We start from the raw sequence: 26,001 nt of genomic DNA, 5'->3' as shown, positions 1-26,001 counted from the left end.
GGAGACTGAGGTTCAGAGAGGACCTCGCCTACGTGGTAATAGCCTTAGTGTGCTCCAGTAGCCTGTGTTTCTCAGTTTCCACTCCGTCACCTAGTTCACCAGCCTGTCTCCCAGTATTGTGGCACGGATCAGGAGAGCTGCTTTGTAAACACATGGAAGGCATCTTTACGTAAGGGGTTACCTGGGATTAACCGAGACAGGTTGAAAATCATAAGATCTTTCCAGGTCCAGAGTTGGTCTGGACTCCAACTCTGAAAAGTTACAGAAGACAGACTTCAGTTGCAAAAGCATTCTGCAGAGAGGAAGTCTAGCCTTGGTTAAAAGAAACCTGCTTAACCATCCTAGTACAGTATTTTGCATCTAGTGCCTGCACTGTTCTGAGGACTTCCTTGTATTAACTTATTTCAACCTCATTCTTATTTGACCATTTTTAAGTTGAGAAAACTGAAGCATAGAAAGAAAAAGCAACATATAAGTAGTAAGTGGAGATCTTGGAATTTTAACCCAGGCAACCTAAATTCAGTGTCTGTGTGCTTAGCCACATCCTACCTGTTTTAGTAGGTACTCCACTATTTGTGGACAGAAAGAACAAATAAGTGACCCTTGGTTTTATTCATGCTTTCTTTTGTTGTCCAGGATATTTTGGGTGGGAAAAAGGCTTACTTCTGATGTGAATAGTGTAAGGGAATGCCCGTTCTGTTTCCCTACCTCTAGCCCTGACCCTTTTGGGATTGGAGGATATTTATACCCTACTGGGTTGCTATGATAATGCAGATGCATCAGCAAAGAAATGAAATATGCTAGTGTTTGGTTGCAGTGGGCCCTGGCTGAGCAGAACTGGACTCCAACTCTGAAAAGTTACAGAAGACAGACTTCAGTTGCAAAAGCATTCTGCAGAGAGGAAGTCTAGCCTTGTGGAGTGGTAGGAAAGAGATAGAAAAAAGGAGTTGGCAGCTGCCAGGGGCCACAACACCACAACAGTTAGAGAGAAAGAAGAGTTAGTAAAGGAGGGTCAGGGTCCACATCCCAGAACGAAAAGGGAGGTGGCAAGATTTCCTAGAGTTCAGGTAGGGTTACACCAGTCTTTGGGTGAAAACCTCTATCTGCAATTTCAGTCAATTTTCTATACACAGAAACAACACCTTCCCCCCTGAGCTCTTTTTTGGATAGATTTACAATTTTTATCTACATTAAAAATATATATTTTTATTGAGAAATCTTTATACACATACAGTCCATACATGATGTACAATCAATGGCTCACAATATCATCACATAGTTGTTTTTTTAAAATATTTTTATTGATAAACATACAACACAAACATTCTTAATATACAAACATTCCATACATAGTGTACAATCAGTGGCTCACAATATCATCACATAGTAGTATATTCATTGCCATGATTATTTTTTAGAACATTTGTATCACTCCAGAAAAAGAAATAAAAAGAAAAAAGAAAAAACTCATACAACCTGTACCTCTTACCCTTCCCTCTCATTGACCACCAGTATTTCCATCCACCCAATTTATTTTACCCTTTGTCTCTCCTCTTATTTATTTGTTCTTTTTTTTCTTTTACTCATCTGTCCATACCCTGGATAAAAGGAACATCAGACACAAGTTTTTCACATTCACACAGTCACATTGTAAACGCTATATGTTATACAATCATCTTCAAGAATCAAGGCTACTGGAACACAGCTCAACAGTTTCAAGTACTTCCCTCCAGCCACTCTAATACACTATAAACTAAAAAGGAGTATCTATATAATACATAAGTATAACCTCCAGGATAACCTCGTGACTGCTTTAAATCTCTCAGCCACTGAAACTTTATTTTGTCTCACTTCCCCTGGAACTCTTTAAATAGAAAAGAGAAATTAATCCTTTGTTGCAAATATTTTTGCCAGGCTATCATTTGTCTTCTATCTTTGGAATCTCGGGCCAAACCAAATTTTAAATTTTATGTCGTCCAATGTAGTTATTTTCTCCTTTACAGTTCTAGGTCTCCTGTCTAGCTTAAGAATGTCTTCCTCTCACAAAATGATAGACATTTCTTCTCTTAATTTTCTTCCAGCGTTCTAAAAATTTAGTATGTAAATTTTTACATTTACATATTTAATGTAATGGAATTTGTGTGAATGTGGTGTGTGAAAATGTGGGATGTGAGCTAGGAATCTAACTTAATTTTCTTCCAAATGTATAACCACTTGTGTCAGCATGATTTAATAATAAACCACCAAATTTACCCTGAGTTGAAGTGTCTGTCATTTTGTCACATATAAAGTTTCCCACATAACCTTGGATCTGTTTCAAGGCTTTTTATTCTTCTGTTTTATTTCTTTTCTTTTGTATGTAATATACTGTTTTATTTATTTAAAATTTTTTTTTTAGTTTTTGCACGGGCAGGCACCAGGAATTGAACCCAGGTCTCTGGCATAACAGGTCAGAACTCTGCCATTGAACCACTGTTGCCTGCCCTAATATACTGTTTTATTTATATAATAAAATTAATATAAATAATATTGAGATGGTACCATCTCTCATTCTTTGTTTTCAAATTTTCTTAGCTATTATGGTACACGAATTCCTCTGTATGAACTTCCAAATATATAAAGGGATGCTTGCAGAGGAGAGGGTAGCTTATCCAATACTGCTTTAGAAATAAGATATAGGACAGAGATGAAGTTATAAGGAGGCACATTTCAATTCAGTATGAGCAAGCACCTCTTAAGATTCCACTGAACCCCAGTTTCTATAAAATAAGGATAGTGCCACATTGTCTGACAGTAACATAGAGATGCAGTGAGGATCAAATGGGGAAAGCAATTTGTTAACTCAAAGGCAGTAGTTCTCAACTTTTGTTGCACATTAAAATTACTGTGGAGTTTAAAAAATCCTGATGCTCAGGTCCTACCCCAGATTAATTTAATTGGACTCCCAGGAGGCAGGACTTGGGCACTAGTAATTTTTAATGCTCCCCAGGTGATTCCATTGAACAGTCAAGGTTGAGAACCTTTGATCTAAAATACTTATTAGCTGGATTTCTGGTGGTTGTGGAAAAAGTAGGTTTGACCTAAAGCAGATCTGGAGTCCTTTTTATATATTTATTTATTTTTAAGGCTCATTAACTGAAGAATTGGAGCTAAGAGTTACAGTTGATTTGTTACCTGTTCTAGTTTGCTAACTGCTGGAACGCAACATACCAGAAACAGAATGGCTTTTTAAAAAGGAGAATTTAATAAGTTGCTAGTTTATTATTTCTAAGGCCTAGAAAATGTCCCAAGTAAAACAAGTCTATAGAAATGTCCAATGTAAGGCATCCAACCAGGGAAAGATACCTTGGTTCAAAAGAAGGCGGATGAAGTTCAGGGTTTCTCTCTCAAGTGAGAAGGTACATGGCGAACACAGTCAGGGCTTCTCTCTCACCTGGAAGGGCACATGGCGAACACAGCATCATCTGCTAGCTTTCTCTCCTGGCTTCCTGTTTCATGAAGCTACCCAGGAGGTGTTTTCCTTACTCATCTCCAAAGGTCGCTGGCTTATGGAGTCTCTGCTTTGTGGTGCTGCAGCATTCTCTGTTCTCTCTGAATCTCTTTCATTCTCCAAAATGTTTCCTCTTTTATAGTACTCCAGAAACTTATCAAGACCCACCCAAATGGGTGGAGACATGTCGTCACCTAATTCAGTTTAACAACCACTCTTGATTAAATCTCATCTCCAGGGACATGATCTGATTACAGTTTCAAGCATACAGTATTGAATAGGGATTATTCTGACTTTATGAAATGGGATTTAGATTAAAACATGGCTTTTCTAGGGGACAAAAGTCCTTTCAAACCAGCACATTACCTAAACTAGATTTGTATTAGTTATATTAGTTTCTTAGAAGTGCAATACAGGCCAACAGGCAGTCAATAGCATGAATAACAGTGAAGCTAGTTTAGGTAACAAATTTTGATCCTGTTAATAATCATGTAATTAGAGAGAGAAAGAAGTCTTCATAGGTACACGATAAGCAATTCAGGAGAAGCTAGCTTCAAACCTACAGATCCTGGATGGGAAGATAAGGGAATTGTACCTAACGGAGTTACTGTTCCTGGACTTCAGTAAGACTCTAAAAAGCCTTCAGGATATGTCTGAATATCCTGATTTTATCATATATGATTTCTTATCTCTGATTTTATCATGGGTCCATAATTGACTTAATATACCCATCAAATAATTACAGGCTGCAAAGTGATTCTTCATTACAGGCCACCAGGTACTTCTAGTTTATTCTGGCTATTTATCAGTGATGGTTAAGCGGTCACGCTGGTGGCAGGAGACAATGGTGATGATGGGGCTAACAAGGACATTGCATAGCAAATCAGCACCCAAAGACAGTTGGGTGGCCAGAGATGGGAAGCAAAGTATAAAAAAGATGAATGTAAAGCTCTTCATTTACCCCATACTGTAGCTACCACTCCAAGAGAAGAAATCCAGCTGAAACCCCAAACCCAACTGCAGAAATCCACGATGGGTTAAAAATAAATAGCAGCACCTGCCAAAAAGATGGTGAATTCTACAATTCATCAAGTGGCTCAGCATCTAAATAAAAGCTTATTTTGAGTGTATAGAGCAAGGGTGGGTAGTCCCGTTCTGCTCTGTGTGGTCAGCCCCTCCCCTGGCATTGGCAGGTCCAGTGCTGGGCCCAGGGTCTTGTGAGAGGCAACGTCCAGAAGGCCAAAGGGCTGGAGCAGGGTCTGCATATGGTGGCATGGCAAGGAGCCACAAGGTTGGAGGTTAGCTGCCTTCAAATATCTGGAGGGCTATCAAGGGAGAGATGGATTGGGTTTTCTCTGTGTGGCTCCAGAGGACAGAAGTAGGCTCAGTGACCAGCCCTTAGGGGACCCAGACTTTGACTGAAAATAAGAAGGACCTAACTCTAAATTGCTGGAGAACTGGTTGCTTGGGAAGCAGTGAATTCCCAGGTATTGGTGGTGATCAGACAAAGGCAGGATGTTAACTTGGTGGGGAGACTGTGGATGGAAATCAAGTATGGTGTGAGGTTTGAATCAGTTGAGGTCTATGATCCACTTATAATATTCAAAATCCAATGAGGCATTTATGACGCTTCCGAAATTTGCTCCTTTTAATTTAAAGTTTAATTTTCTGGACCTTGTTTGCTTAGCTGGGAAAAATCATTCCCAAGTGATCACAGTCATGACTGTGAATCATGTTATTTTCTCCCTGCCCCTTCCTGCCCCTAATTCAGCTGAAATTGATCACTCTGCCTGTCATGTAAAGTCAGATTTTTAAAAACATCATTATTACAGATTTATGTCTCCTGTGACAGATGCTGGGGGAGTTGCAAAACTGAAAAGTTACAAGAAGCATGCTCCAAAACAATTCTTGTGACCTCTGACCTCAGGCATTGATATGCTAAGGAGGACGTTTCCAGAGAAAAATGTAGCTGTTACTGATAATTAGCCTTTTCTTTCTTTTTTTTTTTTTTTAAGGAAAATAAAATTAAGCCTCTTCTGGGGAGGACTACTGCTTCAAGTTCTGGCTGGAATATTTTTTCTTCTGGACTGATGATAGTCTCATACTTGACCTTGTATCGGGTTAAGTTGAAGGGAGATGCATTCCAGATCCCCCATTGTACAGATTGAAGAAACTGAGGCCCAGAAAGGCAAAGTGATTGGTGAGAGCTCAGGAGCAGAGCTGGGATGGAACCAGACTTCCATTGTTCCAGCTGAGATTCTCTTACTTCTTCACACGTCTAGAAGTTCCCTCCGAGCTGCCTCCTGCATCAGAGAAGGACAAGAAGAAGAGGAGTGGGTCCTTGTCCTACCTGGACTTGGGGCAAACTGAAACTGGGTCTCTAGGCTGTGCTTCCATCGTGGTGAACGGGAATGCTGAGCTCCTGTCCACGCAGCTCTCCTCTAAGCTTTTACATTTCACATGGTTTCCAAAGGTGGCGCTCCAAACTGGACCTCCTACACCTGCCTCATCAACCATCAGTTGCCCTTTCTTCTGTTGCTCAGTTGCCTTGGCATTGAGAGTGGGTGGCTTAGCTTCTTCCCCAAGAAGCAACTGCACCTGAGGGGCTTCTGGGTTGGACCCTTTTCCTGCCAAGGGTAGGGTGGTCACGGGAAAGAGACAGTTCCCATCCCTCTGTCATGTCAGTCAGAGCCTCAGGCCCAGGTGAGGCCAGAAACAAACGTCCTGCATTCAGAAGAAGGAACTTGTGGCAACTGGAGACAAGTGAATCCTTCTGGGCACAGAACCAGCTGCATATCTTGCAGGGCTCATCGCAAAATGAAAATTGGGGCCCCTTGTTCAGAGATTAAAAGTTTCAAAACAATGAATTCAGTTCATTAAATCAAGCGCAGGGCTGCGTGAGAGCCAAGCCAATGAAGCCGGCCCTATGTGACTCTGTTCCGGGTGGATGGGGACAATAAGTGCTTAAGCTCTATGATTCAAGGAGAAGTTTTCTGGTTCCCCCAAATTTCTGCTCTGCTGATTCCTAAAACAGATCTTGTTTCCTCAAGATCTAGCAGGCCTGAGAAAGAACCACACAATCAATCTCGCTTTCAAGGAGTCAGGATTTCAATAATTCTTCCTTGTGACTACATTCAGTTTCTTTTTCAGTGTTTCTTGCACTGTCCTACTTAAATGGGACAAGAGAAGTGGGGCATGTTTCATGTGACTGGTAATATTCAATTGAGCAGAGGAATTGGGGAATTTAATTTTGGACTGAGAACCAGCTAGGAGTGCAGTGGACACGAGCTGAGTGGACACAGCAGCTCGTCTCTAACCATGTGGAAAAGGACGCTGGGGGTGAGATCAAAAGCGCCCAGCTGTGCGCGTACCCACTAAGACCTTCTGCCTCTAAGGCTCCCAGAGTCTGTGAGGAGCCCCTGCAGCTGCTCGCCTGGTGGATTCGTCCTCTGGTGCACCCCCCCGGCCCCGGAGGCGTGGCACCATCTCCTTTCCCCCTAACCCCTTACCTAGCGCCGGCTTCTAGAAAGCAGTCCCGGGCATTCTTTGGGCTTGAGCCATCATGCAGGTTTGCAGGCAGCCCCAAAGAGGGTTTGAGCTCAGCAAGACGCTACAATACTGGAACCCTCGCCGTGCTCAGCACCTGCTTTCCAGCGAGGTGAGCACTCAGCAGCCGGGGCCGCAGAGGGGGGATGTCTCCCCGAGCTTCCTGTCCCCCCTGCGCGGAGCCTGTGCCAAGACCGACCGGCGGGCAAGACTAATGGCTCACAATATCATCACATTGTTGTGTATTCATTGCCATGGTCACTTTAAGAACATTGCATCACTCCAGAAAAGAATTAAAAAAGAGAAAGGAAAAAATTCATATATCCTATACTTCTTACCCCTCCCTCTCATTGACCACCAGTATTTCAAACTACTCAATTTTTTACCCTATATTCCCCCCATTATTTATTTTTAGTCTATTTTTTAAATTTATCCGTCCATACCCTGGATAAAAGGAGCATCAGACACATGATTTTCACAACTACACATTCACATTGTAAAAGCTATATCCTTATACAATTGTAACAGTTTCAGGTATTCCCCTCCAGCCAAACCAATACACCATAAACTAAAAAAGGATCTCTAAACAATGCATAAGAATAACCTCCAGGATAACCTCCTGACTGTTGGAAATCGCTTAGCCACTGATACATTATTTTGTCTCATTTCTCTCTTCCTCCTTGTGGTCAAGAAGGTTTTCTCAATCCCTTATGTTGGGTCCTGGTTCATCCAGGGATCTCTGTCCCACGTTGCCAGGGAGAGATTTACATCCCTGGGAGTCATGGCCCACACGGGCTGGGAGGAGGGGAGGCAGTGACTTCGCCTGCTGAGTTGGCTCAGAGAGAGACTGCCTCAGACTCTTGAAAAGCATATTAGGCAGCACTGAGGCTCAGTGGGGGAAGAATGCTATGACTAGCCAGTAATATCTGCTGCGGGCAAGGATTAGTGACGCAAATATCAGTTCCAGGCTTGTCTGAGCTCTGGGATGCAGTGTCCACTTTAGGGAACAGAGGAGGGGTGGAGGAGTGATCAAAGGGAGGTGTTTCCAGGGTTTGTTGGAAATGGGGAGGTATCATCAGACAGACGTATTTTTCAGACAAGGAGGCCAAGATGCCAAAAGCGTGTGTACCTTGCTTGGGCATATCCAGCTGTTCTGGAGAAAGGAGGAGGACTTGAACTTGGCCCTCTGACTCCACAGTGCTTATTTTTTCTGTATTGACTGCCATCCTGTAATTCATCTCTTTTCTTTTCTGCCTTCACTTTCTTTTGAAGGTATCCAAAGGAAAGTCTGGTCATGTCCCAATTTTCCCAGAGACAAAAATAGAGTGGCCATCAGCTGCGGGGATCACTGAGAGCAGGGCCCCAGGTCTTCACACTGCTCAGAAGATGCTGCAGGCCCCAGGCAGGGTGGGAAACTGGCAGGCTGTCTAGCCTGTTACCAGGACAGTTTCCTGTTCTCTACCAGATGAAAGAGGAGATAGCCATGTGCAGCTGCTAGAAAGGGCTAGGATATGCCCCCCTGTCTTAGTCTGGTGGAGTTCAGCTTGGCTTCTGGGTGTACCCCAGGCAGGCCCTTTCTGGCAGCTGCACCTGGCTATCTCCTCTTTTATCTTTGAAGTTCAGCTCCCTCTCACCTCCTCCCTGAACCGTTTAGAGCCTTTACTGACCTCCCCTGTTGGAGTTTCCATAGCACTAACTGCCTGTATCCTTCACCTTTCCATTCAGACAGTTGTGCTTCACATGCTCTGCTCTGTGAGCACAGGGAAAGGATATACAGTTCAATGTGAGGAGCCATCCTTTGGGGCCCAGCTTGGAGAGCTCCTCTTCAGTGAGGCCTTCTCCGAGCCCTGTTCTCCTTCTGCTGTCTCCTCCTGCTCATAGCCAGCCAGTTCTTCTGGGATGGTGGGTAAGCCCCCACAATTTGAGGGGAGCTCTGTCTATGCATTCCAGGCTCTTCTGCATCCTGGCAGCCTGACCCTGGGCTTTGTTTCCCTCATTTGCAAAAAAGGGGATGATGATGGTGCTGAACTTACTAAACAAAATACGCTTGGAGTGCTGAGCTAAGGGCTTGGCGTATAATAAGCTCAAGTCAGTGTTAGCTGTTTATTCCTTTGTTACTTTGATTACCCATCTCTCAGCACGTTACATGGTACCATGTCTTGATGACAATTGCCTTGGGAAAAGGTGCTGTTCATTCATCTTTGTATCCCCATCATCTGGCCTGGTGCATTGGAACAAAGAAGCACAAATGTTTGGTTACACTGAATTCTAGAGAGATTTGTATTCAGAATAACAATATTTTATATTTTCCTTGAAAGCTTGAAAGGTTACACTTCCTTTTTTTCCCTTCTCCCAAATTTTCTTCGGTGGCCTGGCTTGCTCTCCAGAACTGCGGAGCAGTGTTTGGGTTTGAATGCATTTCTGAGCAGCCCAGTTAAGCCGACTCTTGGCCCTTGGCTACCCTGTGTGCGAAAGAAAAGAAGCCTGTGATGGGAATCTGCGTCAGAGCAAGGCTGGGCCCAGAGGCTGCCTGCGAAGGGCTCCTAGGCTTGACGGCCCCTGCACCAGACCATACTTTCTGACCATTCCTGCTGGTACCAGGGTTAAATCCTCAGCGTCTATTCCTCTTGCCTCATTCTCCATCCCTGACCTTCTCTTGCAGAAATGTCCACCCAGGGGTGGGTACATTGATGGGAAATTTAAAAATGTCTTTGATAGTGTGCAATAGGTAAAGACTCCAATGAACCAAACAGGGGAAGAGAACAAGTCACTGCTCAGTATCTTAGAGGGAACCAAGAGGAAGAAAGAGGTAAGACGAGCTGGACCATCCCTGTTGGAGGGGAGGGCACATAATCTATGTGGTGTCTTGCTGGGTTGCCATGGTGACCCTCAGTCCTCCTAGGGCTGTAGGTACATAATAGGGAAGGTTTATTAACAGCTGAAAGCTTCAGGGCATGACATCCTGGATCTGATTTTGTTACAAGCCTGGTCCAGGGCCTGAAGCCTGGGTTCACTCCAGTAAGTTTTTTCAATCTCTACAAACAAGCTCCAGCTTTGGCTGGGGTGGCGGCAGAGGCAAGGGATGGAGCCCTACCCTCAGGAAGCTGATTAGGGAGGATACTTGGAGTTCAGACAGACACACGCTTAACTTTCTGGCGTTGCTGCATGTCTTTCTAGAGTTCCGGACTATTTCATTAAGAGACACCTTAAGTCTGATAGTAAGTAAAGTGAATGTAGTTGTGCATAATAATTCAACAAAATGAAAACACCACAATTCAGGAAACAACTTATTTTAAAAATCAATAAGCTCCTTATGGATATCCTAAATACCCATTTCCATCCCTGTCCTACCCCTAACATAGGAGATGCCAGGATGGTGGTTATCAGGAGAGCTTGGGGGAGGCCGCTTGCCACCTGCGTGATCCATAATGCATATCAAAATCATTTTTAAAGGCTCTCAGAAGTCCTGTGGCTAAAACAAACAGACAAACCTGTATAACTTCATTTGATCCAGTGTTTTCCAGTCTAATTGGCCAGGGAATTCAGTTCTTTTTTTTTTTTCCTCCTAATACCTTTTAACCCAACTCCATTGAAGCCACTTAGGGAAGTGCTACCTAAATGCAGCACTAACTTTCTTTGAAATTTAAAGCCCTTTCATTTTTTTCCCCAAACTTTGCATTGTTTATTCTAGATCTTGGTAAATTATACTTTGGATTTGGTTTATAAAGCTTTTTTTTTTAAATTATTTTTTGTTTTTTTAAAAACACCAATAAACACCAAACAAATGCAAACATTTTCAACTTCTGATCATTCCGTTCTATATATACAATCAGTAATTCATAATATCACACATAGTTGCATATTCATCATCATGATCATTTCTTGGAACATTTGCATCTATTCAGAAAAAGAAATAAAAAGAAAACAGAAAAAAATTCATACATACCATACCCCTTACCCCTCCCCTTCACTGATCACTAACATTTCAATCTAAATTTGTTTTAACATTTGTTTCCCCTATTATTTATTTTTATTCCATATGTTCTACTTGTCTGTTGATAAGGTACATAAAAGAAGCATCAGACACAAGGTTTTCACAATCACACAGTCACATTGTGAAAGCTATATCATTATACAATCATCTTCAAGAAACATGGTTACGGGTACACAGCTCTACATTTTCAGGCAGTTCCCTCCAGCCTCTCCATTACATCGTGACTGACAAGGTGGCATCTATTTAATGTGTAAGAATAACCTCCAGATAACCTCTCCACTCTGTTTGGAATCTCTTAGCCATCGACACTTTATTTTGTCTCATTTCACTCTTCCCCCTTTTGGTTGAGAAGGTTTTCTCAACCCCTTGATGCTGAGTCTCAGCTCATTCTAGGGTTTTTCTCAATCCCTTGATGTAAAGCCCTTTCATGAGCATTGCTATTCATTCTCATCATTCTTTGGGAATCTTCAAATAGCTTATATAGAAGGTGCAAATCTTGCTCTCAATTTTGGGGGTTTGTGTCTTTTTTGTGTGTCCTAAATTAAAGCTTACTTTTTTTTTTTATGTGGCACTTCACATGCTATATGCTTTCATGGTTACATTTTCCATAATAAGCATTAAACACGAGGGCAAATCTCCCCAGCAGAATCCTCTCCACCAAATTCAAAGGAACAAAGCAAACTTTTCTGTAACAGTCATTTTAAAATCACAAAGATTACACTTGTTTCTGGATCCCACACCATGGGACTACATGGGACTACATGGTACCAAACTGTAGCCTGCCAAAAAATACCTGGGTTTTGACACTCCTAGATTAAAATTGCTGGCATTTAAAAATCCCATCCAAGTTTTTTTATGATGCCCTCATTTCCAAGAGAATAAAGAAAAAAGCATTATAAGCAACAGATCACTATGTTAAAAAGGAAGGAAAATTCACGAAAAAGGAACATGCAAGAAACAAGTTAAGGAATTACCCATTTCTATTCAGTGCTCAATTAAAAAAAAAAGCTAGGAAGCAATATATCATGCAAATGAAATAATTATAGGAAGCTGGGGAGAATTTAGCTAGAATAAAATTATTTTTTAAAAAGGACCAATGTTTGCAAACTGAAATATTTTAGTTCAACCAAATTGTTCTGTATCTAACGTGTAAGTATGTGTGTATGAGTATATGTCTATATGTATGTTTAGATGTGTGTGTGTGTGTGTGCGTATCTCATATTTTTTTCCCCAGCATGACTCTAAACTGTAAAAGCTAGAGATAGTATTGCAAAGCAAAGGTTTGTAGAATTCTCTGTATGTGTTAAAAGAAAAATTATGGATACAAAGTGGGGTAAAGATGGGATTAAGCAACAATTATATAATATTGGATGTAGAATTTAGACTACAGAGAATTAAAGTCAAAACAATAAATATAAGGAATGATTTTACATCTGAAGTGAATCACTGTTGGCTTACCATGTATAAGGCCAGATTACGTTGAAGAATTCATATGCAGGTATTAAACTTACACAAAAAAGAACCCTTATATTCATGATTCAATGTGTAATTTACATTGTCTTTAAATTATGCTATACTTAATTATATTTTAATTTCAAATACTCTACTGTCATTAAGGGAAAAAGTCATTTCATGAACATATACTCAATGTCTGTGTTCTATTATACTTCTAAAGCTATAAGTATTTCAGTGGTTTGTATAGTGGTTGAATAGTTGAAAAGAATAAGATAGCACCTTAGGAAAAATGAATTAGAGTCTTAGCAATGGTATAGGAAAATACTAACAGATTTAGTGCTGCAAAAAAGCAAAGCCAAGACTATTCAGTATTCCAAATTTCCATCATTGCCAACCATTATCATCAACTCACTTCTTCTGACATCCCTAATCTATAGTGATCCAATGTACATAGACCTGCTAAAAATATGTGTGATCTTGACATATAGTATTAGATAAGATGTCTCCTATCTAGAGTGTGTACAACCAAAACACACATAGAATACAGGACCGTGTTCCCATGTTATGTGAACGTTTGGTGCCAAAGTGTGCATGTGTGTCTGGCAAGTCCAGTCTAGTGATCCCCTTTGGTCAACTTCTTCTTCTTCTGTTCCTCTCTCTGCTTCTGCTTCTTTCTCTTGCCTCCTTCTTTGAATCCTGCTGAATAAATGGAAGGATCACAGTTGCTGGTGACCTGAAGTTTATCTTACTCATCATCATCCTCACAAATATAGTTAGATACATGTTTGGGTAAAGTGGCAGGTCTGTGAGACTTCAGCCAATGGACATCGGCTGGCTAGGAAGGCAGGGCATTTTGTTCTCTTCGCCTGCACTCTTCTGCAAAAGCTTTTTCATCTGCCACACCATTTATTGCTAAGGACTTTAGCTGACCATCTGCTTTGTCTACTCTTTTTTTACCATTCTTAGTAATCCTCTTTGTTGTGATTTTTCTGCCATTAATGATTTTAGTAGAAGTTGATACAGATTTGATATTGCCCATCCTACTACCACCAAAGGATGTTGAAGGAAATGAAGGAAAGCCCCCATGCCCCATTGAGCCAAATTAAGTAAATCCTGTATCAAAAGAAGAAAATCCACCTCCAAAAGATGGAAACCCACTGAAGACAGAGAAAAAAGATGCTGGGCCCCTGTTTCTGGTTTCGCAGCGGCCTCTTCAATTTCCGAAAAACTCCTCAAATGGGTCTTCAAAGGAGTCAAATGAAAGTGGGTCCCTTCCACCAAAAAATTCCCTGAAGACGTCATCTGGATTACGGAATGTAAAACCCAACTCAAAAGGACTGTCAAAATGACTTCCGCCTCCACCACCACCACTTAATCCTTCTTTGCCATATTTGTCATAGATGCCCGATTTTTTAGCATCTGACAACACTTCAGCTACATGCTTGAATTTTCTCTCTGTTTCTTCTTTATTCTCAGGAATTTTATCAGGGTGCCACTTGAGTACCAATTTACGATTCACCTTTTTAATATTCTCAGGTGAGAACCTCCTAGTAATCCACCATGTTCTAACAGTTTGCTGAAACAGGGCCTGAGAAGGTTGACAGCCAGCAGCAGGAAGGAGGAGATGCTGGGTGGTGGGGTCTCCTCTCAGTCCCGTCACGGCTGGTGCGGGTGGAGGCAGTGGCAGCGATTATGGGGTTTTGATTTCAACAATCATAGTTTTATTCTAACCCATTTCAAGTTTGGAAATATTATTTCTTCATTGAGGAATACGTGAACCAGAAAGAACCGATGCAAACAGCACAGTGGATGCGCGTGTCTTGGCATGGTGGGAGATGCAGTGTCTTTTCCCAGTGTGAGGCAGGGGACGGGGGAGCAGGTGAAGACACTGCATCATCTAACTTCTCCTGAGTCAGAACTTCACAGTGCTGCTTTGCTTTGTGGTGAGGATAGTTTATTCACTGTAGAGATTTTAGTATAGAAAAGTAGGAGAGGAAAAAGTTTCTCCATAATCCTTTCACCTAAGAACAGTTCACTGTTAAACTTCTATGTATTTCTTTCTTTTTTTAAAAATATTTTTATTGAGACATCTTCAAACACATATAGTCCACCATGGTATTCAATCAATGGCTCACAATATCATCACATAGTTTTGTATTGATCACCATGATCATTTTTAGAACATTTGCATCACTCCAGAAAAAGAAATAAAAGGAAAAAAGAAAAAACTTATATATTCCATACTCCTTACACCTCCCTCTCATTGACCACCAGTATTTCCATCTGCTCAGTTTATTACTTTTATCCCCCTATAACTTATTTATTTTTTATCCTTATTATTATTATTTTTACTCATCTGTCCATACCCTGGATAAAAGAAGCTTGTTATATTTCTTACTACCTCTTTTTTTTCTATATGTATTTTTGATGGTGGCTATATTCAAAATTATGAATTATAACATGAAACATGTTTATTAAAATATTTAAAGCTTTTAAAAATCCCTTGAAACAATGTAGTTACCTACCCTTTTTATACACCATAATTTGCTTACCTTGTCCCCTATTTTTGAGCATCTGGGTTAATTCCAGTATTTTTTGGCCATGTTCTAAAACAGTAACAAATACCTTTAGGCATAAGATTTTTTTTTCTTTATTTCAGGAATTCCTTGGGATAAATTCTTAATAGAATTATTGGGTCAAATGATACGGCTATGTTAGAAAGTTTTGATAGCCATGGCTTTCATTTTGGAAGCTTCGCTATTCCCACTACAGGCCAGGGCCCATGGGAGTGCAATAGAAAAGTAAGATTCAGGCAGCCTCAAGCCTGCTCCGGAAGATAACATTTAAACACTAGAAGTTGAGAACAGAAAATGAGATGTAAGTGAATGGCAGATTCTGGGATAAAGACTGGAAATTCAATTAAGTCAGAGAAAGATATCTGCATAGGCCACCATAGTTGGGAAAGACTTTAAGAAGAGCTGGGTCTTGAAGGATGAGATAATTTTTTAAAGCAGGGGAGGAGGGAATTCCAGGTAGGTAAATGATGGAGAATAAGCTGAAACAAGGGTGGAAATAAACACATCATGTAGGTCAGACAGTAGGAACCTGCCTGGGTGTGGCAGAGTAAAGCAGGTGGCTAGCCCAGCCTTGTAACTTCCTTTAGGAAGTCCTAGAGGAGATCAGGAATTCTGAGATGAAGCTGGGGCAGTGCTCAGAGATATGCAATAATAACAACAGGACAATCCTCTGGAGCCAATGTAAATGCTGTCTGACACAGACCTGCACAAAGTTCTATGCTCACACCTGCAGAAGTAGCGTAGTTCAGATTCACAGCCAGGTGAAAAGGTGCAATGCGTCTTGGGCACAGACTCGGCTGTGAGTGGGGAATTAGGGCTAAAGAGACAGGGATCTGCCTCAAGGAGGTCACCTTTCAGTTTCTGATATTTACCCCAAGGTACATTAAGGTGGGGCTATGTAAGGGAGTCTCAGAATGAGTGGGGGCAGCACAGGTTCTTCAGCACTGCCCACAAACCCAGACCTCTGCAGGAGGCAGCATCACTCAAGAACGAGATAGCCTTGACTCTCTCTCTCACATTATAGTAATCCAGGGTAAACATGCTTCATTTCACGTGCCAGATGCTATTGATTATTACTGGCTGTGTCTGGTGCAGAGGGCGTGACCTATTGGTGATGTATGCTGAGTACAGAAAGATGGAGTAAAAACACCTGTGCCAGGTATTTGCCATCTGTTAGTAGACTCTTCTCTGGGTCTTGAAAGACGAGATGATTTTTAAAAGTTGGAAAACATAACAAGTAGCTTTATGGTAAGGCAGAGTCCTGCATCCACTTAGGCATAAGGAATTTAAGAATTTGGGGTTCGTTAACATTGATCCATCATCTCCTATAAGTCTCACCTGGTTGAGACTCAGATGGGTTTTGCCTTTTCCTGAAGACATATATCAGTTGGCCCTCAGCCCAGCAAGGATGAGTATCGTCAGTGGTCAGAAATGACGGTGGACTATTCTGAAGTGACAGAACTTGTGCAGCTCTTGGGTCTCGCGGGTACCTCTAAACTCTTCCCCAGTGGGCGAGATGGAATGAAAAGGCACTGGCCTCCGCTGGACCTATGGTCACTAGCTGCGTTACTTGGAGGAGACCGAGGTACAGCCTGGTCCGTCTCGATGAGCAGAAGAAGTTGGTTGCTATGGCCTTAACGAGCCTCCTAACCGTGGCCCCTCTCAGCTCTCACGGTTTGCAGTGTTCCTGAACCGAGTAACTCTGGATTGATGGTGGTCGCACGACTCTCTGCTGGCTGGCAGTCCTCAAACTGGACTGGATGGACGACTGTTTCCGGAGGGTGTACAGAATCATGGATGAGCTCTTCCAGGACAATATCTTCAGATCTGACTCTCACATCTCTTTCTTCTACTCATCCTTCAGCAGGCCTGGGGGAGAGAAGTGAGCCAGATAGAATGCACAGCAAAATGTGTTACGATACCAGAGAGAAGTACAAATAGTTAAGGGAGTATGGAGGGAAGGGGATGGAGGTGGTGGGAGCAGAGGCCATTCTCAGCCAAGGGAGCCCTTCTGCAGTCCCTGACCTGAGCCATCTGCCAGTCATTCTGCAGGGGACCCACGTCAAGGCCCTGGTCTGCAGGTGAACAACCAATTCCCAGGCTGCTTGACTACGGAACCCTTTCAAAGGGCCAAACTGCAGTGCGGAAGGTTTCAGAGCTATAGATGTGACCCATCTTTGTACTGCTGAATCCCAAGGCATGATTCCTTCTTTCCTTCTGTGCCTCCAGAAGGCGACAGTAACAAGCCAGCTTGCCAGGAAATCTGCCACAGCTACACGGGATGCTGGAAGCTGAAAAAGGAATATGATACATGCCAGCAGATAGTTCTACTGAGTGAGTCAGGAAGTCAGATTGGAAGCTACCCCCTACTCTCTCCTGAGATTTTGAGACACCAGTTGCTCACTGGAGCTGCTTTTTTGGGGGAATCGACCTCAAATTCCAGCTCTGCTGCCTTCTGGCTGTAACACAGTGGGCGAGTCCTTCACCTTTCCCAGAGGTTTAGGATGCAGGGTTGTCCTGGAGTTGGGGAGACAGTAGGTCTGATCACGCTATCTAGCTCATGGCAGACAGGCGATCCATAGCAGGTAAAGCTGCTATGCTTTAGTTTAAAAAGGCACCATTCTTTGATTTCTCCTAGTTATTTTGTGCCCAAGTCTCAAATATAGTAGACATCCTCATTTTTTCCTGCAGATTATGAAATTTTACATAGAAACAATGCATTTTGCTTAACAAATACTTACCATGTGCCAGATGCTGTTCTAAAAACTCTGCAAAACCTTGACTCATTTCTGCAGAGCAACTCTATGAAGTGGGTAGAATTAGTGTCCTTATTTCACAAAAGAGGACTTTTTCAACTTCAGCACTATTGACGTTTTGGGCCAGATAATTCTTTGTCGTGGAGGATTGTCTCCCGCATCACAGGGTGTTTAGCTGCCTCCCTGGCCTCTACCCACTACATGCCAGTAGCACGCTTCCCCCAGTTGTGATAACCAAAGTCATCTTCAGACACTGTTGAATGTCTCCTGGGGAAGGCAAAATTGTCCCCAGCTGAGGACCCCTGCTCTAGACTGAGTCTCAGTTCTCAATGACTTTCCTTATTTTAAAATTATTTCTCAGTCAAACAGTTAAGGCTATTCATTTTATTTTTGTTATTTTTTTCAGTTTGGCCTTTTGTTAGCAATGCTATTTCTTGTTTCATCTAGATTTTTATTTTATTTTGATACAAGTGACTGCAGTCAATCATTCCTTCCCTCTGGCTCTCTTAAGTTTGATGTGCCTTCCTCTGGATATTTTGTGAAATCATTTAGGGGGAGAAAACAGTAGTTTTAAAACAGATAGATCATCATTTCTGGTTCTTATAACTGTTACAACCTGCAGTGGGCACTCAGGGATCAGAAGGCGTGAACTCCAACTGCCCTGCTTTCCTGTGAGCTTGCTGACCAGCTGTGGGTGTCGGTGGGCAGGCAAGGACTCAGGAATGTCTGGACAGCTCTTCCACACCAGGGCCCTTGGAGCCAGAATCTCCAACTCTCTACGTGTACTCCGGAGACAAACTGGAGAATGATCTAGAAACACAAACCCAGAGTAAGAAGAACCCAAGTTCAAGAATTAAAGACCCAGGTCCAATCCTGGCCCGTCAAATCATTAATTCAAGGACTTTAGGCAACTTATTTACTTCTGTGAGCCTCAATGTCACTGTTGGTGGAATAGTAGTAATAATACTTAAGTCAGAGTAGCTCTGATTATTAGAGAAAATATGTATTCAAAGTACCTTATGTGGTATCTGGTACGTGGTATGTGCCACACAGTGGTAGCTATTAGTAACATTAAACTTTTTCTTGAAATGACTCCTAAGAGAGACAAGGGCAGCCAGAGTAGCTCCTGGTCTGAGACTATGGAAGACTTCAGGTCAATGCTGCTCAAAGTATGTTTCTTCACGCAATGCTGTTTGTCACCAGTCTTCAAGGAGAAAAGGAGGCTGCACATAAATATAAATGAATTTTGTCACTAAGCATGTTGTTTAATTCAGCTGTTAGATGTTTTTTTTCCAGAGCAAGACTTGATGAAGGTAGCAGAGTGGTGATGGGTATTCAGATGCAAGCACTTCATTTTGTCATGGACCCATAATAAATGGTTTGTGGACTGGTATTTCGTTTTAGATCCCAGCCGTGTGAATTGATTTCTGTTCATGTTTTCGTCCCTTTTTGCTTTCCTTTTACATTTCTGACTTTTTTTTTCATCTCTGGGTAGACTGTTCAGTCCTCATCTCTGGTTAGCTCCAGGTGCAAAAGGAGCTGAACAATTGCCTCCTGAATGCAAAGAATCTCAACTTGGAATATAATCAACTGCTCAGGAGCTACCTGCGGAAGATATTATGAATCTCCTCCCTGCTGGGTCAGCTGAGCCAGAAGTTCAGCTCAATGTCCCAACTGGCAAACCTCACCCAAAACGAAGGCCAAGACCATCTCTAGGTCTCCACGGTATACTGTCTCTGCTACAAACTAAAGCTGAGGGTGGGAGTGCACAGTGGGATCTGGAGGTGATGTGAGTCTCCCCTGGTGGGGGCGGGGGGATGGGACTAAGACACTAAAGGGGGCCCTTATGCTTTTGACTGAGCACTTCTCATATGTCAAGAACTATAAACTTTATCTACATCTTGCATTGAAGCTTCAAAATCCATCCCATTTTACAGATGAGGAAATTGAAAACAGTTCAACAGTGCCCATGGTCAAATAACTGATAGGTACTAGAGATGGGGATTTGAACCTGTCTGTGCTTTTTTCACAAAGCTGCCTTGCTGCCTTCAGCCATGTAGAATGGCTCAAGGATTGGTGCATCATTCTCTGACAGTGATTAAAAACCTCCTCTCTAGTACCGGTGGATCCCATCCTCCCCCTGTTTTTTTCTGGTTCTTTTTCTACCACAGCCTGGACGGGCAGCTACCAGAGGAAGCCCCAGAGAACAACAACTGCAAAAAAGATTTTTGAGCCGAGAACAGATATTGGCTTGAAAATCTTTTTTTTTTTTTCCTCTCTCTCTCTTTTCTCTGGGGTTTCCTTTGAGCTGGCCGTATGTGGATGGGATTTGTACCTACAAACGAGTGTCTATGACACTGAGTTGTACAAATGTCTGAAAGAGTGGAAAGCAGAGGAGACAACTTTGTCCTGATTTTCATCTCATAAGCCCAATTTTTGTTATAAGATTAGTGTATTTCAACCAACATGTCCAAGCTGCTCGCTGTACCTTTTTCCTTCTAGGTACATCTCCCAACTTCTGTTTTCTCAAAGCCTTGTAACACTGAGGTGGTTGTGAATCTCTTTAAATGCCGAGCCCATCACTTTGACTATCCTTAAGGAAATCCCCTGGAATAACTCTAAATTTATGGAGAACATGGAGCATGAGCCCTTCTGGCTTATTAGACAGATAACCAGTAAGTACATGGGCCTTTCCTGTGGTCGTTCCCAGCTGAATAGGTTCCTGGGAGAAATCTAAAAAAAACAAAACAAAAGGCAGAATACACTGCCTGATCAGAATTACTGCTTCAGTAGCCAGTGCCCAAAAACAGAGCCAGGAAGTCATTGAGTGCTGTTTGCTGATTCTCAGCGAATATTGAACCCTACCCTTGCCCTCTTTTTCTTTTTTTTTTCCTTAATGCAAAAAATATTGCTTTGGGAAAGTCTAAGTGCAATTCTTCCTGAGATGAGCCCCAGGCTCCCAGATGGCTCTGTGTGTCACCAAGTGACAGGTCCTGGCCTCTGGGCCCTCCCCATGCCCACCTAGCCACTTCTGCCATCTGGATTCTGCTCTCTGTTGCCTGCATTTGCTGCTAGTGGGAAGAACTCCTCCTAATCCGATCAAGCTGCCTTATAATCGGACTACTCTGGAGTGTCCTGTTTTTATACTGTGCTTGTTGCCCTCCCCTGTTCCTCCATTTTGGGATGGGAAAAAAAAAAGAAGAAGAAAAGGTGGTTCAGTGGTTAGAATGCTCGCCTCCCACGTGGGAGACCTGGGTTTGATTCCCGGACCATGCAACACCCCAAAAAGGAAGAGAAAGAGTGGCTAAGCTGGTGTAGTAACTATTATGTAGTTGAGAACAAAAGGGGTATAAAGATGAAATTGACCCAATTCAAAATTGCTTTGAGGGAGAAAGATATATCCCAATAAGCCAAGTAAAACAAATTTCTTAAAAATGAATCTTTTCCAATCCATTATAAAATTGTAGAGGTATTATAATTGGAGGAAAATTCCTGAAGGAATCCGTTGAATATTAACGTGAAGAAGGGGTAAGAGTCAATTCATAAGCATACTGGTTATTTTAATATACATGATTTTTCCTTACGGAAACTATAGCCCTCTAAAGAAAAAGTGAGGCAGTTTTCTTTTTAGTTATATGAGCTTGGAATACCTGCAGCAATTTCTTTACCTTGAATTGTTTGTCCACTGTCGGTCTATACACTCTTCTCTGCTTAGGTTTTTCCTGCTGTCTTATTTGCTATCCAGTCTGCAATATAGTTGGGCTGCAGTACCCAATGCTACCAACAGGTGGCCATGACTCACCATGGCACATAGGTCAACGTTAAATCACGCCTTTTCATTTATGAATATTCTCTAACTATGGAGTTTTGTTCACTAACTAAACCTTAAAGAGAAAAAATTTCTGGCTCCATCCCATAGGCGTATAGCAAAGCCTACACATAAGTAAATAGCACAGACTATCTTAGGTCACTGGCCCTCTCTCTTGTTTAAGTTGTAAGGAACTCAGCCGCCCAAACAACTTAGGCTAAGCTTACGTCAAAAGAAGTTAGCATTTTAGTATTTCTATCAAGAAATTCAAAGTTAGTCTGGTTCACCTAATGATATAGATTAAATACGGTAGTGGGGTCCGAAGATGTTTGTCTGAGTGGTCATAATTGTAAATTACACATTACAATAATGTCACAGCATATTTTAAGAATTATTTTTTCTCTTTTTAATTGTTACATTGCTAAATTCTGGCAGTCATTATATGTAGTTTCTTTCTTAATATGACCTCCTTTAAACTCACACTTACAACTTAAAAGACAGATCCTGCGACTATCTCTGAGGCTCCCTGGCGCTTCTCTCCACCTTATGCCCCTCTCTGCGTGGCACCCTGTCCTTGAGAGTCTTTGGATGTTCCCCCCCACCCCCACCCCTGATAGTTCTACCTTGGAGCACTAGAAAGATTGAATCAGGACCCAAGACCTGTAAGCTGTGGGTAGTTCTCGTTGGGGGACTGCAGATTAGCCAACCCTCTATTTCTGGCTTCTAGGACTCTTGTGGCGAAGTGGCCCACAGAGGGCATGGGGAGGACTCAGTGTCGCCGGGTGCCTTTCATTTCCAGCCTCGGACGGGAGAGGAAATAATTTTGATTTAGATGAGATTGACGTTCCAGAGACGTACGAGACAGACAAGATGACTGCAGCCCCGAAGAGCTTCAGCTGCTTTATTTTATATCCTTTCTCATAGCTCTTTTGCTGACCTAGCCTGCTTTTCAGTATATTACTTGTTACATACAAGAAATAGCTAAAAAGACCTTGGGGCTTAAGAAAAAACAAACATTCTGTCCCTCTCAGATTGTCCTCCAAGTAAGCAGATAGTAGTCTCCATAGTTTACTGCCAAGGCCACCCTGAAGCCATTTATTCCCAATAAATTCTGCAGGTTTTCTATTAACCCTTTGGCTCCTACATAAATGGGGTGTTACTAAGATGTCAGGAAGTGATAGACTCTGCTTGAGATGTTATCAAGAAATGGAAATAAAGGTTAAAATGAACAGAATTGTCTCATGTTTGCGTCTCCAAATGAGTTGAGGTGCCACAATAAACAGGTTCAGGGAGCTTTTGTCCGCAGTTAAACAGGAGGCTCACAATTGAAGGCACCTGAGGGAGGTACCTGTGTGCAAGGTTGGAGAAACAGTAGGGGCCAATGACTTGCAGTCATGTGGCTGTTAAGTGACAGAGCTGGCATTGAACCCAGGTCTGATGGTGCCATAGATGTTGCTCTCAGGAGCCACTTTTTAGCTGCCCAGGGCTTCCCACTTCAGGATTATTTCCAGACTTTTGGCCAGATGCTAGAATTTGCCAGGTATTTGCTAATTGTACCAGAATAGCTTGGCAAACCCAGCGAGTAAAGAATCGTTCTAGAGAAAATGCAAAAAGAACTCGGGTCTTCAGAGTTTAACAGGGCTGGTGCTTTACCAAATCAGTCAATATGGATAAACACAAATGCCAGACCATGTGGAACAAATTTACAAGGTTAATAACAAACTCTCTGTTAGCCTCTAAGATACTCTCACACACTGATATGGTTCGTCTCTGATTCCATACCCTCTGTCAAAATCCTCCTAGATGATGACATTGCCCCGTGCTGGGTGGTGGGGCAATGTGGGAAAATTTGTACATCCTCTGCCCCACGACTGGAAGGCTTGCTCAGTAAAGGCCTAGCAGTTGCCTTCAGCCAGTTCAGGTCCACTCCAAGGTGGGCTGGGGCTTCATCCGGCTAGGAAGGGATGGTGAGAGGTGCAACCCTATTACCTGCCTACTCTCATTTGTTTCCACGAGCACCCAAGGAACGAAGACTGTGACCTAGACCTGCAACTGGACATTCTCCCATGACCTTGTCTGTCACCAGTTCCTCCTGCATGCCTGCCCTATTGAAGACTAGCTCCCACCTCAGCCCAGTCCATTAAAGGATAGCCCCCCAACCCAGGCACCTCACAGGAACTCCTTAATCCAGCCTCACCTTCATAAAGAGCCTTGAATCAAGACTTTTGACATCTTTGCAAATGACTTCACGTATATAAAATCACAAAACATCAAAAAATGTTCATTATCCAAATTTAATCCTGTGTCCCACCTCTAACGCACATGCCTGGAGGACACAAGGTGCGGGTTTTTAAAAATATATCCTGACATTATCTTGAGTATTGCACAATAATCTTCTCTCTCTCTCTCTCCCTCCTTCCCTCTTTCTTCTCCCTGTCCCTATCCCTCCCTCTCTCTCTGTCTCTTTCCAGTGTGTAAAGGCATTCACTGGTGGACATAAAACATTTAAACGAACCCAAATTTTTTAAACTCTGTTTTGGAATATTTTGGAAATGCCTAGGATGCTCAACCTCAGAAAAGCACTGCCACGGGGGAAGAAAACCAGGGTAAAAACAAAGATAAGCCAGGCTCAAGTATTTAGTACAGCTTTGCTCAGACATAGTCTTGCATTTTTCCCTCCTTAGTTCATGAATTTCTCCTCAAGGATCTGACCCTGGTAGCTAACTTTTCTGGCTTTCACTCTCCTGTGCTTGTAAAGCGCCTCCCTCTGGTCTCATTTTAATAACTGGAGACCTACAGGCAAGGAACCTCTTTGTAGGGAATCCAGAGACCCCTCTTCTCAGTTTGAACTTCTTCCCTCTTGCCAACCTACCTGGAGCCTCCCCATGGGTTTGTCCCCTTCTCTGGGCCATTTCTGGTCACTTAATAGTTTGAGACTTGCGAGGCTCTGCACGTTTGAGTTTGAGCCAGAGGTTCGCCGCTCTGTGTTCTCCCCTGTGTCTGTCACCCGCTGAAGCTTTGAGTTCCCGTTCGGGGACTGGCAGCTGACCCGGATCATGGGACCGTGGCACGGAGGGGCAAATCCCTTTCAGCTGCGGCGGCCGCCTCACCTCCCCCTGCCAGCTCTACTTTCCCATCCTCCCTACCCCAAACCCTCTCTGGTTCTCTTTTGATTTACAAAAGTCTTCTTTCAATGTGCTGCAGGCTTTGGGCTAGTCACTTAACTCCTCGGAGTCCCAATTTCCTTAACTATAACATGGGGATAAGGACGTTCACTTGGCTGTATCTTCAATATCGAGGGCAAATATTGCAGCAAATATTTATTAGTGAGTTAACTCAAGGTAGTAATTAGCAATAGTGAGTGTGAAATGCCTGCAACCTAGCAAGTGCTAATTAAGTGTCTACCCTATTTCTTCTTAGTCGGGGGTGGTAATTGTCCACTCTGAGCGCTCCAGGCTCCATTTTCCAGGGCACGTTTCCTAAGGCGATGAGCGCATCTGCCACAAGGGGGCGCAGCTGGCCCGTGATACGGCCTCAGGCTTAAACAATCGGACCTGCGCGGCCGGTTCTACCGGGAACCTGGGCAGAAGTATCAGGGGGAAGCGAGTAAAAAGAGGAAAAGAGGACCCATATCTGAGATGCGCTCAATGGCCCAAATTATGGGCTCAGTAAACACGACTCGATAGCAAAAGGACTGTGTAATGAGAATTTTCAGTAATGATGAACTTCCGGCATCAAAAGATCCCCAATCAAAGGAAGAGTAAATTATATTTATCAGAAGATTGAACCAAAAAGGGCATCTGGATACTCTGGTAATTAGAAAGTTTATTTCCTCAGCATTCTGTTGCCTCAGCATTTCAGGCTTGACATCTTACTGAATCTCAAAATTTCAGGCTTAAGCCATTGTGCCGTGTGTGTCCCCAACTGGGACAGATGTGAGGGACCAGAGGGGACAGAAAACTATAGGACCAGCATGGCACTCCTTCCTGGAGCAGAAATGTCATTTAAAGATCTAGAAAATAAGGCACCACTTTAAATTTCAAAACATGATTACTTAATGGAATAGAATACAAAATTCATAGTTTTTTAAAAAAATTAAAATATAAGATCTCCAAAACCATACTGTGAGATGCACCTTTGGTTGATAAGTTGAAGACACTGTCTTTCTGAACTTGCTGTGTGACATTGGACAAATTTCTTGACCTCTCTGAGCCTCAGTTTCCTCATCCCCAGAGAGATGATTTGGATTAAATGAGCTCCAAAGCCTCGGCATTGAATCTGCTCTGCTTTTCTTTCTAGTATGTCATCATCCTGAATTCCTTTCCTTGTAATACACACTTAAGAGTAGGGCTGGCTTCCTGGGAGTGCACCTTGGC

At 42.6% G+C, this 26,001-nt stretch overlaps 1 pseudogene; it reads right to left on the bottom strand.

Annotated features, from left to right (window-relative positions):
- Positions 1–13,098: 13,098 nt before the first annotated feature.
- On the bottom strand, positions 13,099–16,856 carry LOC143675522 (dnaJ homolog subfamily B member 6-like; annotated as a pseudogene).
- Between the last annotated feature and the right edge of the window lie 9,145 nt (positions 16,857–26,001).

This window comes from Tamandua tetradactyla, chromosome 3, assembly GCF_023851605.1.
Source record: "Tamandua tetradactyla isolate mTamTet1 chromosome 3, mTamTet1.pri, whole genome shotgun sequence".
NCBI classification, from domain to species: Eukaryota; Metazoa; Chordata; class Mammalia; order Pilosa; family Myrmecophagidae; genus Tamandua; species Tamandua tetradactyla.
This window is presented reverse-complemented; position numbering and strand designations above follow the sequence as displayed.